The 13,655-nt window shown below is 41.6% G+C and overlaps 1 long non-coding RNA gene across 1 annotated transcript in view; it reads left to right on the top strand.

Moving 5' to 3' along the window:
• The window catches only part of LOC140219505 (uncharacterized), a 38,268-nt gene extending 24,838 nt beyond the window's left edge, over positions 1 to 13,430 (top strand). The window contains exon 5 of the long non-coding RNA XR_011895824.1: positions 12,761 to 13,430. This is a non-coding gene — a long non-coding RNA (uncharacterized lncRNA). The remainder of the gene's footprint in view (positions 1 to 12,760) is intronic.
• The last annotated feature ends 225 nt before the right edge of the window (positions 13,431 to 13,655 follow it).

The following is a 13,655-nucleotide window of genomic DNA, read 5'->3' as shown; positions in this document are numbered from 1 at the left end:
CAATGAAGACAAAAGAGGAAGAGAAGTGAAGTGCACTAAAGGGCAACTCGCTCCTGATGGGAGCTGCAGTCACATCTACATGATGCATGCAATCTTGGAGTTATAGCAGCAGCTAACCACCTGTTCACTTTGTTGCACATTTGTATTGTTTATGTACTAAGTCTGGCCCTGGAAGTGTTAAGCAGTGCCACTTGTGGCATTGGTGCTGCATGCAAGACATCCTTCTAACTACAGGTGTTATGTATTATGTAAACCTAAGTTCTTTTAAATTCCTGTAACCCACAAAAGTTCCATTTGAAAGGATGTGCCATATTTGCCACCATTGCCATGAGTAGCATTGGCTGACAGTCACAGGGCGAGACGTTAACCTTGCTCAGCTATTATGCAAAACTATTTTACATACAAATGTGGTAATTAGTATACATGCCGAAAGCCTCACAGAATAAAATTTTCTATTCGCATCTTACAACGATTGTTATTTTGCTTTAACTCAGGAGGCCTTTCTACCTGCATTGCATCCTGTGGCTGGACCACTCCAACGATCTCGGCGGAATCGTTACACAGGTGTGTTCTTTTGTGATTCTCAGTACTGATATTTTCTAGTTTACGTTCAATGTAAATGCACAGATCAAATGAAAAACAGGTTAAAAGATGAGCTCACAGGCACTGTATCCAAATGTTTGTTAGGAAGGAAAATCTTTTTTACAAGTTGTCGTTATAGCAACACAAGAGAGTGTGCACATCACACCACCAGTACCTAGCAAGCAACAGCATTATACCGTAGAAGAAGCCAAAACATCAGGCGAAAACCTGTACTAAACTAGAAACTGTATTAAGACCTTTTTGAGGCTTAAACTATTTCTTGGGTTACTCTGTCTAATTGCTTGAACTGAACTGACGTGTCCTGCAAAACAGTTTGCATTCGCATTTGATACAATCTGCAGCAAAATATGAACAAAGGGCTGCAATACTCTAAGGGCCTACTATTGAAGTTGCAACCAGTCTTCCCAGTGTACTGCAGCCTCAGGAACATGAAATGTGGTACACTGTACCACATGCACACACAACAAATTTTAATCCATGGGCATCTGTACACTGCGCTTGTGCAGGACTGCGCAACTGGCTGTTTCTTCGTGACTGAAACAGCTACGTACATCAAGACTGTATTGGGAAGCCACCATTTTTTTCAGTCAGTGTAACAGTCCATAAACATATGGATTTCCATGAGCATTTTGTCTGCCACACTTTTCTTTGTCGTTTTTTGTGCACTCCAGCTTTTATGGCTGCAAGACACTTCAGGCTGGCTGAAGAGACAGTGGTAGCCTAGTAGGTGGCCTCACAAAGTTGTTATTTTGATTTTTAAGAGCCGACTTGCTTTGGACAATGCTGAATAACACATCAAAAGGCACGGGATTATTGACAAGGTTAGAATGACTTTGAAAGAAGTTTAAGGCTTCTTTTTAACTCTGATCTGTCTGCTGAGACCAAATCATGTCAGCTTTTAATGAAGCAATGTTCAGGTTGGAAAGCTGCAAGGCTGTGTGGGTACTCAAACACCATCATTGCTTCATATAGCTGAAGTTGCTGTGACATCAAGGCAGAAGCAAATGACATGGCAAAAGAAAGGTTGGTCGACAAAGGACTCATTGGCAATTATGTAGGTTCAAGGGCTATTGCACTGAGTAAGAAAATGTGTTCCTGATACAGCGTGAACAGTGTTAATGCTGAAGAACAAACTGGCACCATCTCCCCAGTCCTACACAAGCACGTGCATAGAAAGGGATGCCTGTTGGCCTTGAGGGCCACCACTGGAGGGATCACCTGCTATCGCTATGACATAGAATGTGACATCAGATGACTATGACTATAGTTCACACCTTTGCTGCAGCTCGCTGGCTGGGCAATTGAAGCCTTGATTGTAAGGATGAAAAGTTTCAATCACAAGGTGGCAATTTAGTTGCCAACTCTTACAGCATGGTTCACTACTCAGTGCTGCAGTGCTGGACGTATTTGACCAAGCCTGGTGCGAGTTCTCATGAGTACCCATGTTCAAGCTGCCGCTAGATACTTAGTTGATGAAGTCACTGAAAATGAAATTTGGTCATCGAAAGAGTCATGAAAACGATGCACACAAGGCTTGTAGCGTGCTTACTTGGTATGACCCCAGTCAAGACACCCTGTGTAGAGATGCTGGCAAAAGTGCAGCAGAAGTGTGGATTGAGGAGACAAAAATATAAGCTGTTCAAGTTCCACATATAACAAACTGATAATAAATCGCCGTTCAGCAAGAACTCCGGCAAAAGGGGCAAGCCGCACTCCCCACAACGAATGCTATAAAAACAGTACTGTTATTGCAGCAAAATTGCCTATAGCTCTTTTGATAGCTTGATAGCTGGTAGCTGGTAGCTACTTGATGGTAGCACTTGATAGCTGGTGTCACACAACGTTCTCTATGCCACGGAAATATTCCAGCACGTGGGGGCCACAATTCTCCTAGAGGCCAATACAGACACAGGTTGCCAGCAAGCATGGACTAAAGATTTTTCCGTTTGCATTGATGTAGTCTACCACATTTTGTTTTCTTGGGTGCACAGTCACACTGGGGTAACAATTTTCTGCCTGAATATTCATCGCAGGGAGCACTGCAGCCAGCTAAAGCGAGTTTTTTGTTCACACCTTGCCACAGATGTGACAAGATGTAGACTTGACCCATTTTTCTAGGCACATTTGTTGGGTTCAAGAAAGAACACAGAGTAGCTTAAAAACTTTATTCCTTCTAGATTTAAGGCGTGGGGCCAGGTATTAACCATTGTTTTAAGAATTTTACCAAACCTGGAAAGATTCTTGCTTGAAAGTCTTCTCATATCAGCTTGATACAGTCCCTGGCTTAGTATGGGTGCATGTGCTGTGGCTTTGTTTTAGTCTGTTTAAAAGGTCGTTTTTCTTTTGAGTGTTCCAGTCGCAAATAAATCACAAATATATTTTGATTTCAGGAACCCTTGTGACATTACACAATTCCTTTACATGTTGCAACCAAGCTTATTATTTAAACACATGCCTTTCTTTCAGCATGAAAAAAACATCTTAGATGAAACAAGGCAAAAATGGCTGCTTATGCATTTGTACGATATTCCAACTGAGAGGGGTGAAAAGTAATAAAATGTTCTACTTTCATAATTTTTCTACCATGTGTACAACATTTCTTAATAGGCATGAAGCAAATTCACTTTTATCACTAGCCTATTACAGAAACAAAAAATGACAAACTGAGCTTTTAAGGGGGCCCTCAGAAGGGCCCAGTCCGTGCGTCTTCTTTTCTAGCGCCATGGCTGTGAGCGCAGCTGAGCACATCTGCAGCCTGCACACCCTGTTCTAGAGGTGATCTGCTGCGTGTGGAAAGACTAGACGTGCTGATATGGCGTGGTATTATGTGCACAGTCTTCCCACGTGTTTAGTACACGGGGTTGCATAATCTGTAGTTTCAGAGATGCATTGAAGTTTGAGACAGACAAAGCATTCGCCTCCACTGCCAGCACTTTTCATGATAGTGTCGTTCCACTGTGTGTGGCAGTATCAAAGAGGACAGGGTGGATGCGAAAGCAAGGCTGGGTTTGCTTCAGGCTACCTATGTGAAGGTATCGTTAACACACCGTGAAACCGTATCTTTGGTTGCTGACTCTCAAATTCAAAATTTTTTTCTCATTGAGATTTGTGTTTTCTGACTGCGGCCCTTTCCGTGGGAAAACAATCCATTTGCAAATGTACTTATTTGACTAAACGGTCGAATCTGAGTACAACAAACCAAATTGCTGATTTTAGTGCATTCGTTATGTTGGGGTTCCTTTGTATATGACTCCAGAAAAAGCCGACCATTGTCTGCTCACACTCCGCCATGCCCGCCCATATAGGAATAAACTTAATTTTGGTTGGCCACGATGCTTATCGGTGTAGTAGCTGTCGTGTGTCCACCCATACACATTTTGTTGGCTTCCCGAAAACCTCAAAGAACAGCTGTATTTTGCTTATGTGCATTCACTAATCAAATAAGTACATGTTTGCTAGAATCCCCATAATATTGAGTCAGCTGGTCTGCTTGAAAATGTTCAAAATATGGCAGTTAGATTTGTAATAGGAAGTCATACTAAAAGGCTTTGTATTACTGAGAGTAAGGGTAAGCTGCAATGGCAGGATTTAAAAGACTGGGAAATCTCTTCAGTTAAAATTATTTCAAGCATATACTGTTGCAAACATGTAGAGATAGAGAAATTCATATCAGGCTATCATCATACCTCACAAGAAAGAGATTACACTAAAAAGGTTTATTAATTTCCTTTTACTTATAGGTGATGCCTCACATTGTTTTTTCCTTGGACCAAAGGGACTGCAAGGTTTTTCAGCCTGCAATTGTTTGCATAGTTTTCAAAGATAATTCCCTCCCTGCTTTGTGTGCTTGATTTGAATGTAAGTTACATTACACAGAATGTATACCCCCCCTGCAATGCCAGTACAGGCGAAGCAGGCACTAAATGAATAACCATGAAAGGATTTTGGAGCGAGCAAAAATGGCATGTGCAATAGATATGCGTAGATGTCCCGTTGGTGTTGCTGTCAAACAAGAAATTGGGATATCGAGGAACTGAGCAAAGTAACTACATGTGTGCTTGCCAAACTATAGCTGTCATTTACACCTTGATTGTGACTTAGCTACCAAAAGAAGTCTTTTTGTCTTGTTCTTTTTCTGTTAAAATGTACTTTTTTCTTTGTCTACTTTCATTTGGGTTTTTGTAGCTATATTGTGCACATGTGACCAATAATGCCGTGTGGAAGTTAGTGGTTGTTGGTATTTCTCACTGCCTGTCGTTTGTTCAATGTGTGTACTAAAGTCAATAGAGCACCAACCAGTATAAACCAGTGTGTTGAATTTGTTTTCTTGTTTTAGTACAAATGATCTGACTGGTTATGTGCCCAAATAAACAATTAGATTATGAAAACAAAGTTCATCAGAACATGTCATGCATTTTACTTATAATTACCCTATTTCAACTGCAGAACCCACATCTTAAGGCATGTAGATTTAAGTAGAACAAGTCTTTTTGCAATCCTTAGTTCTGAATAGGTGAGAGCAGTGCTAAGGACACAAAGTGAGTCCACATAGATAAATGGCATGGTGCACTGTGCACTGACTAATAATTGATGTGTTTTTGCAACAGACAAGCAAATAAATATCCAGTAATGCCTTGTCAAAGGCACGAAAGCACATAAAGAGGCAGGGGGTGGTCAGATACAAATGTGCCGTGGTTTCAGGTTTGTTAACAAGCATACCACTTTTCTGTAACTTCTGAGAACAGGTGCTGCGCTGACACATTATTCTTTTTTTTTCTTGTTGTTATTTTGTGGGATTTGATTAGTTTCTGGGTTAATGGTTGCTGCTTTCGCTAACATGTTGCACTTATGAAATTTGGGCTGTCATCTGCACTGTTTACAGTGTATGTACTCTTATGGTCACATTATAGTGGTGCTTAATCGTGAAGGCTCTCATTCAAATATAAGCTTGTCTGGTCTACATATGCTTTCCTTCATGCCAAAGGAATAAGATATACTATGTTTGTGTCAGAAGGAAAGAAACTGAGACTGGTGTCTATTGCACATAAATCTATGCTTAGTTGCGTTAACATTTTTGCATAATTTCAACAACTTATTTAGTGCATTTCTGTAACATTCACACTCTTTCTTATCCACTTAGGTGTAAGGAATAAAGGCAAAAAAGTAAAGCATTGCAGTGGATTTAACTTAATGCTCTTGATTCTTGTTACCTTCTTGATAGCTTTTCTATTTGGAAGAGCATATTTACAAAAGCATGTTTTAACCAAATAGGCTGCTGTTTGGGAGGCTTTGCAAGCACCACTATAACGTGACAAAAGCAGTGTGTGGCCATTTGGTTATATAAATTCTGGTGTAATGACACCACAAAAAGTAAACAAAGATATGTACGCACATGACACAAGCACCGGATCTCACTTCAAGCTTTAAAATAAGGAAACAGGCAATATTTAATAACAGGTGGAGACATGATGTGATGATATCTGTTAAAAGAAATTCTTTATGCAGTGCAACTAATGGATCACTGATACATTCGTCATTCTTTTTAAATGTTGCAAGCCACAATTACCTTGCATGTTGTCAGGTCATAATACCTGGCTACAACGCAAGTTTTGTGGAACACAGGACCGCAGTCACATTCTTTGCAGTATTCAACATTGTGTGATGGAGGATTGTTTCACACGAATGACTCATACTCCCTCAATTTCCCTGATTTCGCATTAATAGAGCATCCCATCTGTCCAATGTAGGCACGGCCTTATGATGGCAGCAGACTACACAACGCTTGCGGCCTAGCTCACTAGATGCATATTGTGCTTCAACCACAACCAACCTTTTCCTTTTTTTTGGCTTCTGCCTTTTATTACAGCACAAAACTCTCCTAACAAGGGCCTGAGAAAACAATGATTTGCGCAACTAAATTAGGCATGAATATGGAATATAATGAATGAGATGAAGTAAAAAAGTGGTTGCAGTTGTTTCGTATGCATTTGTAATTTTCATGGGTAATTGTGTAGCTGGTTTCTACGGGCAAAAATTTTTTTTCTGTATGAAACATGTGATGAGAGATTTGCTCTGATGAGAAAAAAAGACAAGCCAGGAAAACAAATTAATTTGTTGCGTGCAGCACAATTTGCAGGCGGTGCACTGTGCAACGGAGGTTATGTACAGTCAGCCATTCCCATCCAGTCATGCTTGCATTGCATACACACATTGTATTAATTTGAGATTGCGGCTAATGAAGTTTGTGTGGAATAACTCTCATTTGCACATTGTGATGCACTGCAAAATAGATTGGTTCGTTCCTGTGTTCATCAAAACTCGTAGCCAGAAATTATGAGCAGATGTACATAAGATAATTAAGCTTTGGCAGATTAGCACGAAAAGGACAAATGTATCAGTCATTCTCAGTTACATTGCACAAAGAATTTGTTTTTGAATTAATGACATCACTTCCTGTCACTATGTGTTGTATATGATGTCTGTTTTCTTGTTAAAGCGAGACTTGAGGTTAGGCACTTGTGTCCTGCATGTCTTTGTCTTCGTTTGCTTCTGTGGTGCCATTACACCAGAATAAGTCCATGACAGGAGGTGCCAGTCTATGCATTGGGCTCAGTAAGCCTGGCGGCCTGAATGTGACGAGTGCGAAGTAGCAGTAAGAACTTCAGAAAGGTAGAATTTTGTGTCGGTGGTGCATATTACAGTATGGTGAAGCGCTATAGATGGAACAGTGTGAGGCGAGACAGATGGGAAAGTGCTACAGACAACTGTGAATGTTTACTGGAAAGTTTCGCTGCAGCGGGACAATGCATGCGTTATCCTGGTGCAGCAAAATTTGCCAATGTTCATAGTTGTCAGTAGCACTTGCCCATCTACATTACACTTCACCGTACACTAGTAGCAGTAACAACAGCAACCAACTGACCCGAGCAATAATGAAAGCCCACAGAATTGCCAAATTGTAGGAGAAATGTTTCAGCGTAACACATGTTTTGTTAACTGACAAGCAAATGTCATACATGTCTGCGAACCGATGATCAGATGCATTTTTCATGCACATACATTATTTTGTACAACTGCTTCCTGCTTTGGTTTTTTATGGCTTTTAGGAAGCATTCCAAAGTACTTAACTGTTTGTCTGTTCTAAAATTGAATCTGTTCTCAGCCAGCACTATGTGGCATTACTGCATAAGCCCTTACTTCGTCAGTGTCCTTCGCACTGTTCCCAACTAAATATGAATAACCAAATAACCATGTTTTTAAATTTTCAGATTATGAAGAAAATACTCTTAATATGTATTTCATTAGAAAAATTTTCTCAATTTTAGGAAGAAGTCTGGCTGGCCCCAAGCCTGGTGCAAAATGAAGAAATGGCACTCCACATCAATTCATGTTTACTTGTCGTCATAACCAGTCTGTTAGCTTAATTTTTGGTTCTTCCTATTGAATTCTCAAGAAAGGTACCAACTCTGTCATTCATTGAAAACAAATTTTTGCACTTGGGGATGCAGCCATGCACAAAGCCTTTGAGCTCATTAATATCTTTATTTTTTAAAGAAAGTGCAGCTCCTGCGTGGAGCAATAGGTTGAATAAGACGAGGGTAAATGAAAAGATGGCGAAATTAGTCATCAACAGTTGTCCAACAAAGGAAGTCTCAAGCTGGAGGCAACATCTTTGCAAGAGAACCAAATGGCTCCAGCCTGAGACATTCGTTGTTCAACCTGGCAAGTCTCCTTCTCGAAATATTTCCTCTAGCCTGAGACCTATATCCATTCCACCACCCTTGACCAACAATACACCTATACATTTGGTAACCCATGGAAAGGTAGCAAATTCACATTCAAGGAAAGGGAATGTAGTGTGCACCCTGGAAGGTAGCATGAACAGTATTTTATTTACTTAATGAAATGCAGATTTTCTATCTAATTACTTTATCTTGATCCCCGTTTTATAATTGGACAGCATGGTTCCTCAGAGAGAATAATAATTCGAAGCTCACACAATTTTGCTCCTTTATGTCCGTTAAATCTGTCCTGGTTGCTACACTATCAGCCCTGTCTGCAATTGCATAGCAGTGTTTTGAGCATGCATCCAAATTCAAAAGAATAGTTGGGCTTCTACCTCAGAATGTTTGCTACTGTGTTGCAGCTCGAATTCTATGTCTAGGTGGTCACTGTGATGCCATGTGCTTTTTAAATAAGACCAATATGCTATTTGAAAGGCAATTAAATGCAATCTCAAATGACCTCAGCTCGGGGAATGACACAATTGGAGGTCAATGTGATAAGGAGGATTTGATTTCTGAAAACAAGGCACTTAAACGGGAGAAAGCATGACTAATTTCGTCTAAAGATGCTGCTATTGGATATGATCAGGGAAGGTACTTGTTCGTGGCTGCATTTGCAACATGTTACATTGCTGGCTTTATATATTGCACTGGGTACAGTGAAATGTTGCTGCTTGCACAATATTCAACTAAACATGGTAGCCATGCTAATGTGTCCATGCAGAACACAACTCATCCACTATTATGGACTACAGTGGAATCTCGATAAACGAAAATCGCTTCGAAACTGCCGCTTAAATAGGACACCATCCTGATAATTGGTTGGCTCTCTGCAATGTCTCTCAGTAAATATAATGCCTGGTAAATGGAACCAATTTCCCTGGCACCTTGAGGCTCCATATGAAGAGCACCCACTGTAAAAATATAGGGGGGATCGTGTTTGGAACTTTCGTAAATGTAGTCTTAAACAAAACCGCATTTCAGTGGGAGCGAAATGCAAAAGCACCCGTGTACTTAGGTGCATGTTAAAGAACCCTAGGTTGTCCAAATTAATTCGGGGTTACTCGCTATGGCATGTGTCATAATCAGAAGGTGGGTTCTGGTTCGTAAAATACAATAATTTTTAATAGCTTGCTCAGAAATCCAGCACTAAATTATGTAGCTCGTTTGTGATGAGTCCCAATTTCTTAATTTAGTACTTTGACATTTATCATATTTGTGTGCTAGTCCATGCAAAATACCACTGATCGGCCTCATTATACCAGCCACTGTTAATTAGGAATGGCTTAGTCAAGCAACTTAAACTTACAGCACAAACACCTAAGACGAACCACAAAAGGAAGATACGACACACACTGGTGCTAACAACTTCTTTATTTCTTCGTCGTCGATGCAATATAAACCCTAGGCCACACTACCGCGCAGGCACTCAGATTACATTACAGAGATCTGCCAAATTATCACATATGCAAGCGTAGGAAGTCAAATTCAGATGGATGCAGGGACAAAGATATCTTACTAATGCAATTATCGCCCTCCCTTTCTTGTGGTAGGCCTCTAAGGCAAGCCGCACATGTTCATTCTTGCTTTTGCCAAGAATCGACGTCCCATCAAGTTGTGCCTCACAATTGTTGCAAGAGTTTATATGCGCACCAAGGTGCGCTCCTCTATCTACATTTTTGTTTACTTATTGCGCATGTTCCCTGAGTCGCTCATTGACGCAATGCCCTATCTAGCCAAGCTATGTCTTACCACATGAGAGTGAATGGTATAAACCACGCCGACCGCGCACAACACGTATGAAGCATCATGCCGAATTTGGCATCCTCCTCTGCCCTCTCCGCAGGTGCGGGAGCATAGCTTTAAAAGCTTGTTCGGTGCAGAAAACGCCAAAGGAACACTATGCCTGCAAGCAATTTTCTTGAGTTGATAGATGACCTTATATGTTTAAGGGACCGCACAGGGAACATGCACAAAAAGTAAACAAAAATGTAGATAGAAGAGTGCACATTGTTGCGCATATAAACTCTTGCAAAAATTGTGAGGCACGACTTGATGGGACGTCGATTCTTGGCAAAAGCATGAATGAGCTTGCGCGGCTTGCCTTAGAGGCCTACCACATAAGAAGGCAAAATGATAATTGCATCAGTGACATAGCTTTGTCCCTGCACCCATCTGAATTTGAGTTCCTACGTTTGCATATGTGATAATTTGGGAGATCTCTTTAATGTAATGTGTGCGCCTGTGCAGTTGTGTGGCCTAGGGCATATATATGCATCGACGACGAAGAAATAAAGAAGTTGTCAGTTAGCGCCAGCGTCTGTCGTATCTGCCTTTTGCGGTTCGTCTTAGGTGTTTGCGCTGTAAGTTTTAAGTTCAGAATTATGTACCAACTAGGCCAAATGAAGTTTTACTCTTAGTCAAGCGAGCTCAATATATAGTCTGTGCAAAAGTGTGGAGTGTCAGTACAAAGTAACAGTTCAAACACATGGCTCTGTAGTTACAGTTCAGTATGAAAGGAGATAAGATTTCTTAGCATTTCTTTCATTTACTAATTTCATTGTGTTAGGACATGTAGAATACTAGCAACTGGCATGCTTACAACGTACAGTGCTCTTTTTTAAAATCCAGACAATTGTTTTACTGGGGCAGAAATGTGCTTTCTTTTGGGCCCCGAAGTGAACATATTATATTTCTTACATTTGGTGTAAAATAAATTTTCTTCACTGTCAGTGTGTCTCCTGCATTTTTCCTTTCAGCAAGTAGCAACTGCTCTCGAAGGCGTTTGCTGGCCTCGGAGGCACTGCCGATAAGCTAGGACGACTGTATAAAAGCTTTGCAAAGAGGGGCTCTGTGATCAGCGAAAGGGAAAAAAAATGAAGACGTGCGGTGACGGGTTCATTCGCCATTGGACCACGTGTGCGCGTGACTTGGTCGATTCAGCGGTGGCCCTGTGCCGTCGATTGGACTACGTGTGGCGAGCCCGCGGCGAAATGCTTCGTGGCGGTACGCCGCGCCTATGCAGCAGCAGACGGAACACCGCAGGCCAAGGTGTCGGACGCCGGCGTTCGCTCCGAGCAGGTGCGACGCCTGCTCGGGTGGCAGCTCACGGACGGCCGAGTTCCCTTGAGCCTTGATCGCCGGCGTTCGACATATCGGCCTGCGGTGTTCCGTCTGGTACTGCGTAAGCGTGTGACCCGCGCCACCATGCATTTCGCTACGAGCTTGCCGCACCTAAACTAAAATGCCTTTAATTCCTTCACAATACTCCCATTGTACCTCCCAGTCAAATAGGAGGGGGGGGTGAAGTGGGCGTATTACGTACCCCCGTTGTGTGCCCAATTAATGCCCACGTCAATGGGAGTTTTATCGTACGCCCTTTCAATGGGAGCAAAAAGATGTACAAAAGGGAATGCGCTAGAGGACAAGCAAAAAACGCCCATCTGGGTGTTTTCTTGTTTACAGTGTACGCTATGTGTGCGAGTGAAAGCGTGCGACGGCGAGCCGACCATGGCGACGCAATCACGCGTGCGCAAAGTAGAAAACACGCCGTATTCCGGCGCGTCCGTCACACCTGGGGAGGGAATAGAGGCTGGATTTTGTATTTCGGCCGTGCGCGGTCACACTTGCTTTATTTTTAAAGCGATCTGCTTTGGGGCCACAATCTAGGTGGGCCGACAGCTCCTAACTTTGCGTGCGCTGTGTTCTTACCCGTCAGTTTGCCTCGAAATGTCACTTCGCTCGCTTCTGCTGCCTTGATTCCCAACGCCCGCGTTTTGAGAGCGAGTGTCCGCGGTCGTGGAATGTGAAGTGTTGATGTGAAGTGTTCATGCGCTGACACTATGTTAGTTAATTTAGTTAGCGAATATTTATAAGGGGAAATTCTACTCCGGCTGCTGCTGCGTATGGCGCCGCTTCGCGAGCTCTATCTTGAACACGATCTTCGATGCAGACAAGGTGTACTAATAAATACTGTATATGATTGTGACTCAGCAAATTAGTGCACATGCTTCTTCACCAGAACCGTCCGTTCAAGATTAACGCCAGTTTTCACCCTTCCAAACGGAAACTAACGTTCAGGCTCGCGTTTAAAGAATCAGCATTAGTTTCACTGATATTCCTGAAATTATAAGTTTTTTTTTTGTGCTTTGGTGCAGCCGGTTGACCATGCACATTTTTGATGTTTCTTAACTAGAAGTAAATAGGCGGATGAACTATAACATTGGCGGCTTTTTGTGTTTGTGAAGACTAGTTAAGCTTGCATGTCTTTCGTATGTGTTTAATATCACATGAGAAAAAGGGTAACCTCTATTTTTATAACTGTCTTTTGAGGTAGAAGGATAACAACAAGAAATATTCTCTTTTTCTTGCAGGGATTGCACCACTGATACTGTTTGGAAGCACTTCAGTTCTGGCGCGTTAGACTTTCTCGGCAGCTCATGACAGTAATCAGTATGGGCTCTTCTAGATATGTGCCTACACTCTCCTTCAAAAAAAAAATTCCTGATATACGAAAAGTATTTGATGACAAATGCAAAATTTGGATGTCTCGTTAGGTAGAAACGCACTTTGATCGACGGTCCGGAAAAAAATCAGCCGTACCAGTATTGACGACGGCAGCGGCGGTCAAGCAACTCCAGCTCGAGAAAAGGCAAGCGATTCAGCTCGAGTAGTCGACCAACCCTAATGGCAAGATGAGAGTGGACCCCACAAATATATTTTAAGATAAGGACTTCCACGATGGCCGCCTGTACGGCGCCTGTATAGGAAGTAAAATTTACGTGAACTGCTATTTATTCCATTTGCCGAACTGACTTGTGTAAGCAAAAGTACGTTTTTGATACAAATTATGTCATCTTAAGTAAAAATTGCTTTCTCCACACTTCTTCAGCTGTTATTCCTGAATTCAATTAATCTAGAATAAAAACAATCCTAAGAGTTTCTCTTGCAGACCCTACATATGAAAGATGACCATATGTTTTTATGCTACAATACAGAGAATGTGAGAATGCAGTTTTCTTGTGAGTACAGTGTGTGATTATGTGTCTATGTTTTAATTCAGTTCGAACACGTTTGTTATAGCCCGAAAAACTGTCACAAATGACGTCGTTACGGATGAATGACCTGCGAAATGAAATTGAATCCATTGATACAATAAATGAACTAGTTACAATCACATTTACTTACAAACTCTACAGCGCACGAATTTGTTGGAATGTTCAAGGGTTAAACACATTTAAAGTTTTGTTCTTCTCCACGCAACGACTC

This window comes from Dermacentor andersoni, chromosome 7, assembly GCF_023375885.2.
Source record: "Dermacentor andersoni chromosome 7, qqDerAnde1_hic_scaffold, whole genome shotgun sequence".
Taxonomy (NCBI): Eukaryota; Metazoa; Arthropoda; class Arachnida; order Ixodida; family Ixodidae; genus Dermacentor; species Dermacentor andersoni.
The sequence above is the reverse complement of the archived record's forward strand: the minus strand, read 5'-3'. Positions and strand labels throughout refer to the sequence as shown.